This window comes from Rattus rattus, chromosome 1 (genome assembly GCF_011064425.1).
Source record: "Rattus rattus isolate New Zealand chromosome 1, Rrattus_CSIRO_v1, whole genome shotgun sequence".
NCBI lineage: Eukaryota > Metazoa > Chordata > Mammalia > Rodentia > Muridae > Rattus > Rattus rattus.
In genome coordinates this window covers 68931826-68939325 of record NC_046154.1, presented here as the reverse complement: position 1 = coordinate 68939325, position 7500 = coordinate 68931826, and the positions used below count along the sequence as shown (strand labels likewise).

At 38.0% G+C, this 7500-nt stretch overlaps 1 protein-coding gene across 1 annotated transcript in view; it reads left to right on the top strand.

Moving 5' to 3' along the window:
• The window catches only part of Cntln (centlein), a 253142-nt gene that overhangs the window by 101868 nt on the left and 143774 nt on the right, over window positions 1-7500 (top strand). The gene's annotated exons all lie outside the window — the stretch shown is intronic.

The window sequence follows — 7500 nt, the reverse complement described above, 5'->3', positions numbered from 1 at the left end:
GTATTTATTACATCAGGTATAATATGTAGAAATGACTTAAAACATATAGGAAAACAAGTAAAAGTTATATGGAAATATTGTGATTTGTTCTAAAATTTGGACTTGAGCATTTGTAGATTTAAAAGGGATTCAGATCCAATGCCCTATAGATATCCAAGGAAAAATTAGTGGTTATTGTGGTTATGTGGTTATTGAAGAGAAAATTAATAGGTCATGGCTAGTTGAGACTCTAACTTAAATGATAAAATAGAAAGGGTGTCTAAGAGTATGTCTCATAATATTTGCCATAATATGTGTTATATAATACTTGATTCATATTAGTGGTAGCCTTTTCCTGATACTACATTGGCTGGAATTCTGAACAGGTCATTTGATTTTCTACACATTTGTTATGTTATGTGAATGCCATGAGCAGCACAGCAACACAGGGACCTAGAATGGCTTGTGCAATGGGAGACAGAGACACAGGACTGTGGGTTCACTTCAGGAGCGAGCATGTCTTTAAATTTCCATTGCTGTTTATGTATTGTTTGCTGTATACTAAGGAGAGCTCTGCAGGCAGAAGGTGAGCCTACAGCCTCTTGGAGCCTTTTATCTGAGTTCCTCCTTGGCACGTCTCTGCCTTGAGAGTCTTCTTTTGCCTGAACTTCCTCCCAGACATAATCTCCTGCCTACAGTTTTCCCACAATTTCTTAGCCATCTTTTGGTCAGATTCATGCCTGAGAAGGGAGCTTCAGACCAACTGGACCTTGCCAGACATGAACAAACTTTGTATATCTTAAAGCAAGGTTCCTTATAAATGAATACTGATATTAATAGTATTTATGTCTTAGCCTTTATGGTATGTCTTTTAGATAATCTCAAGATGGCATCACACTTAGTGTTTTTTAAATTTTATTCAATTTAGCATAACTAATGTGGGCTACCTGTCACCAGTCACATTTCCAAAGAAAAATGGGCTGAACTTTCCCAGCAGCCATCAGCTGAGAGCAAGTGTTTAAGCTAGGAATGGGACTTGGGAGCTTGCCGTCCATCCATGCTGGAATTTTGACTAGGTTGATCTTGTTCAAGTCTTGTTCAGGTAACCGCGGCTGCCTTGAGTTCATGTGCAGTAGTTTTGTCATGTCCAGAAGGTATCATTTCATACTTCTCCATGACATTCCCTGACTCAGACGGCCTCTCTGCCCACTGTGCTTCCACACTCCCTAAGCCTTGGGAGGGAGAAGGGTGATATGGACAACCCTCTACAGCTGAGCACTCCAGGTCACTTCTTCCCATATGGATAGAGCAAAACGAAACAAACAAAAACAAACTCCGTTTATCCTCTGTCCAAACAGCACAAATTTATTGGTATACAAGTACATATTTGGAAACCAATGTAGCAATATGAGCATTTAGAAAAATATTAGCTTACTTTTGGGATCTTTGACTTCCTCAGACATGGGCTTTTGACTAGATTTACTGTTCTGGATATGAAATAGTTCCTATGGAAAAAACCCTTAAATCTAACCCATTCATGACTGCCATGCTGATGTTACAGTCTTGCCTTTTAGACTAGAATTGTAGCATGCAGAACCAAAACTTGGTAAGACTGGTGATGGCTTTTTCCCCCAGTAACCTAATAGCAACTTCTGGCACTATGGTTGCTATGCAGCTGGCAGAGTTTCCTGGTCAGTTCGAGATTGGTTTTCCATGTCCTGCAACCAAAGTGTGTGGTATCTTCAGTGATATTGTCTTACCATCTAGTTTTGATGGGAAGCCAAGAATAATGGATTTTTTTTCTTTATGTGGTCTCCCTGACCAATAAATCTTGGGCCAGTATCCTATATCTGGCATTGAGACTTTCATTTAATAATTTATATCTTATGAGGACAGCATTGTCAACCCATGGAGAGTGACTATTCAAACTCCATTTTCTTAATAATATTTTCAAATTAGCTTACAAACCAGTGGTTTTCCATAAGGTTTTAAATATAACCTTAGAGTTACTTAGTCCAGCCATACTCCTCCTCCTCCCCCCACCCAACCAAGGTGATCACTGTTTAAATCTTTAACCCTCTGTGTTCCCTCCCTCCCCTGTCCTCAATGTCACTTCTGTTCTACTATCTTTCTAATTAAATTTTATTGGGGTTGCAAGATCAAGATTCCCATAAAACATTATCATACACCCTTTATTCTGGTCCCCCTAACCCCACATTTCTCTATCCCTAGCCCCTCAATTATTGAACCATTCTGCCCCCAATATTTCCCCTTATACTTTCATTTTAATTATATTGTACAATCACCACTCACTAATTGCATTCCCCCAGTGGCCAGTTCCTAGTTTTGTACTTCCACATGGACCACAAGTTCAACACATGAAACAAAAGATTTAAAGCTGGGTTCAACATTAGTAAGAAAATAGTGATATTTGGTTTTGTAAGTCTGGAAGATTTCACTCAGTATGTTCTTTCTAGTTCTGTTTACCTGCAAATGCGATAAGTTCACTTTCATAGCTGAGTAGTATTCCATCACAGTATTTACCACAGTATTCATTCACTCCATTTCCTAGCTAAGTATAGAATACAGAGAAAACCGAGATGCAAGTATCTCCTGCTTAGAATGTAAAGTTCTTTTGGTCTATGCTTAGGAGTGCTAGAGTTGGTGCAGATGTTGCAGTATAGCTCCTCCTTTTTTGAGAAAGTGCCAGACTGAAACAGAAAGTGGCTATCCTAGGATCGCCAGCAACAATATATACGGCTCCTCTGTATCCACACCTGTGCTAGCACTTGCTCTCATTTCTTTACCCATGATTGAAGTGAGGTAGGATCTCAAAGAGTTCATTTTGACCTGCATCTCCCTAATAATAGCAAAGGATGTTGAATACATTTTTAAGTGTTTAGTAGTCCCTTATATTCTCTTCTCTCTTCTCTTCTCTTCTCTTCTCTTCTCTTCTCTTCTCTTCTCTTCTCTTCTCTTCTCTTCTCTTCTCTTCTCTCTCTCTCTTCTCTTCTCTTCTCTTCCCTCTTCTCTCCTCTTCCTCCTCCTCCCTCCCTCCCCTCCTCCCTCCTCCCTCCCTCCCTCCTTCCTTCCTTCCTTTTCTTTTGTATATTATTCTAGAAACTGATCTGTTGGATTTATAGCTGCTGAAGATTTTCTCCCATCCTCCGAGCTGCCTGTTCATTTGATTTTCCATTTGCTTTGGTACACAGAAGCGTTGTGAGTTCCTGAGATCCCCTTGGTTATGTGCCTGTCCTATTTCCTTGTGCTTCCAGTGTCCTTCTCAGAAAGTCCACTCCTGTGTCTCTAAGTCACAACACTTTCCCCCTTTCCTCTCATGATTCCAGATATCGTGTCTTTTGTTGAGGTCCTGATCCATTTGGAGTTGAGTTATATGGAAAGCAAGACTTAGTGGTTCAGTTTTAATTGTTTTACATGTTAAAATTGAGGCTTCTCAGCACAATTTGTTGGGGATGTCTTTTCTCTAATGTATATTTTTGAGATCTGTGTCAGAATCACATGACTACAGTTGCATGGAATTATATTTCATTCCATTGATCTCTGTGGGGTGTGTGTGTGTGTGTGTGTGTGTGTGTGTGTGTGTGTGTGTGTGTGTGTGTGCGCGCGCGCCAGAGTGCTGAATTTCTTCATGTGTTGGTGCAGTATAATTTAAAGTCAGATGTGGTGATACCTTACTCAGTCTTCTTTATGTTCAAATTTACTTTACCTATCCTTAGTTCTTTGAGCCTACAACAAGCTTTGAGGTTGTTTTTCTATGTCTGTGTAGAATAGCCTTGGATTATGATTAGGATTTTGTCTAACCTACCAACTGCCTTTAAAAACAGCAGCATTTACAGTTCTTACCTTTTCCTACTCAGAGCATGAGCAGTCTTTCCATCTTCTGGGATCTTTCTCAAGTTCCCTTTCTAGTATCTTAACTTTTCAATGCAGAAATCTTTTGTTTCTTTGGTAATTATTTACATATATTGTGCGTGTGTGTGCGCTTGTGTGTGTGTGCGTGTGTGTATGTTTGTGTGAATGCACATGTGTGCTTGTCTGTGTGTGTCTGTGTATATGTGTGGTGTGTGTCTGTGTATATGTTTGTGTGACTGTACATGTGTGCATGTCTGTGTGTGTGTGTCTGTGTATGTCTGTCGTGTCTGTGTGTGTGAGTGTGTGAGTGTCTGTGTGTGTGTCTGTGTGTAGGGGTGGCTATTGTAAATGGGCTTGTTTCCTTGACCAACTTTTTTCAATATGTTTGTCATTGTTATATAGGAAAGCCACTAATTTCTTCTCTGTATTAGTCTATAAACTGCCATTTGTTAAAAATGTTTATCAGCTGTAATTTTTTCTGGTGGAATCTTTAGGGTTTCCTTTGTATAAAACAATATCATCTGCAATCAAGAAAACATTGAATTATTTTATTATTCATATTCCTTTTATTTTCTTCTTTTGTCTTACATTATAACTAAGAATTTAAATACCGTATTGATAAGAGTAGAGAAAATAGATGTTCTTTCTTGTGATTAATTGGAATTCCTTGAATGCTCCTTTTAGCATGATGCCTACTATAGGCTTATTATATGAATTTTATAATTTGCATTATGATTTTTCCATTCATAACCTCTTGGAGTTATATTATGATAGGATGTTGAATTTTTTGTCAGACATTTTCTTTATTTATTGAGCTGATTAATAGGTTTCTTTTGTTTCTACAATGGATAATATTTATTGTTTTATATATATTTAACTATTACTATATTTCTCTAGTGAAGCAAATTAATGATGTTGGTTGCTCTTCTAAATTTACTCTTTAATTTGGGTTGCCAGCATTTGTTGAGAACTTTGCTCGTGTATTTACATTCTGTACATTTCTTTTGTGTTGTGTGTACGGGAGTCAGGGTACTACTGCCTTTATCACAGGAGTTGTGAAGTGCTTCTTCCATCTCAATATTCAGAATAACCTCAGTGTGATAGAATTAATTCTTTAAGTCAGGGCACAACTTTTCATTAAATCCATCTGGTCCTGGGCTTTTTCTAGTTGGTAGCCTTTTAATGACTGCCTTTACCTTGTCTCTGGTTATATACCTGCTTACATTATTTCATCTTGATTTAATTTGTATGTGTACGCAACTAGAAATAAACCCACTGCTTTTAGATTTTCCAATATATTGAAATTGTGTTTATGGTCTCTTCATATGATTTTCTGTATTGCATTGATACCTGTCTCAGTATGTCACTTTAAACTTCCAATTGTGTTGTGAATCTTTCCCCCTTCTTTTGGCTAATTTAACTGTGGATTTTTAAAGCTTGATTAAGTTTCCAAGGAAATAACTCTTTGTCTCATTGTTTGTTTATATTGTTATTTTCATTTATATTTAGTTGATTTCTGCCCTGATTTTGATTGTTTCAATTTGTTTACTGCTTTGGAGTTTGTCTCCTTTTTGTCCCCAAACTGTAAGATGTATCATTAAGTTCTTAATGTGAAGTCTCAAATGTTTTAAATGCAGCACGTGACATTTGTGCTGTTGAGGGTTTTGCTGTTGCTTGCTTGCTTGTTTCTCAACGTGATATGGGCTAGGGTCTTTTGGGAAGAGAGATCCTTAGTGCACATTCTTGATTAATAATAGGTGTAAGAGGGCCCAGCCTCCTAGGGCCTCAGTTATATAAGAAAGCAGGCTGAGCACGTCTGGAGAGAAAGCAGGTGTTCTCTGTGCTCTGCTTCTAGGTTCCTGATTTGAGCTCCTGCCCTGATTGCCCTTCACGATGGACTCTGAGCTGTCAGATGAAATGAGTCCTTTCTTTCCCAAGTTACTTTGGTCGTGATATTAATCCTTTCCTCTGCAAACTGCTTTTGGTCATGGCAGTTATCACAGCAATAGATAGAAATGACTAACCGTTCTGGGAACTTGACTCTCAGCACTGTGTCCCTGTATTACACAGAAGCCAGCGCTGTGTCCCTGTGTTCCACAGAAGCCAGTGCTGTGTCCCTGTGTTATACAGAAGCCAGCACTGTGTCCCTGTGTTACACAACCCAGTGCTTGTCCCTGTGTTCCTCATTCCCTGTGTTGTATGGAAACTAACGCTGTCCCTGTATGTGTGTTCTACAGAAGCCAGTGCTGTGTCCCTGTGTTCCACAGATACCCTTGTGTTGTGTTTTTTCATTCAGTCCTAGGGATTTTGCTTTATTTACTTCTTGTGATTTTCAGGGATCTATCTATCATCTAGTCATGGAATGTTTGTGTTCCTATTGCATATTTACTCAGTTGTGGTCCAATAGAATACTGGGCACTTGCTGAGGCTTGCTGTCTGTCCTAACGATGACTAATTTTGGAGAAATTTCTATGGATTGCTGAGAAGAATGTGTATTATTTAGTTTCTGGTTGTAATGTTCTTTACATGTCTGTACAGTTCATTTAATGTATTTTTTACAGATAACTCTACAGTTGCTTTGTATAGCCTTTGTCTGGATAAACTGTCTATTCTTGAGATTAGGTGTTGAAATCACGTGTGATATCTGTGTTGGGGTTAATTCTACCTTTGGTAGTATTTGTTGTATGGAATTGGATGCACATATGTTTCGTGTATATCTCTTTAGAATTGTAATACCATCTTAGTAGATTATTTAATAGGTTTAAAGTATTATCTTTCTTTATCTCTTTTGATAAGTTTTTGTGAAGTTTTTTGTTTTTTTTTTTTTTTAATCAGATATCCTGCTTGTTTCTTAGTTACATTTGCTTGGAATACCTTTCCCCATCCTTTTACCCACAAGTGTCTGTTATTGATGTTGAGGAGTGTTTATCAAAAGCAGCAAAATGATGGCTCTTGTTTTTCCAATTCAATCTACTTGTCTGTGTCTTTATACTAGAGAATTGAAGAGATGTTTATTCCAAGTTATTATTGATATGTGTGTATTAATTCCTGTCCTTTTGATGATTTTTGTGGTGTCTTCTTAGACCTATATGTTCCTGAGGAGTTTACCTGTCTCTCCAGTCTGAAGCACTCCTTTTAGTATCTTCAGCATAGCTGTTTTCTTGTCATAGAATGTTTTTGTTTGTCCTTCCACTGTAATAGATATGTGGATTCTAACATTTATGGCTAGTAATTGTGGTCTTTTACAACTTGGAACATATCTTTCTAAAACTTAGTGGTTGAAAACACTTATGCTTGACCTTATGATGGACCTGCCCTTTTAAGTGACTTGACCTCTCTTGAGTAGTTGGTATCCCTTCTTCATTCTGTGTTTTAACTATTGTATGCTGTGTGGAGTTTATATTTGGGTCTGATTTATTGACTTCTGTATGATTCTTCTACTTGGGTTGGTCTGTCTTTAAGTTTGGAAAACTTTCTTCTCTGATTTATTGAAGACATTCTGTGTATGTTCTTCATCTTCCTCTTTAAATTCCACTTCTACCTTCAATAATAGTTCCTACCCAGGATTCAACACGCCTCACATGCATCATTCTATCTTCCTTGCTGCTGGTTGTGGTTTTCCATAGCCTCTTGGAAGCCTACTCTGCC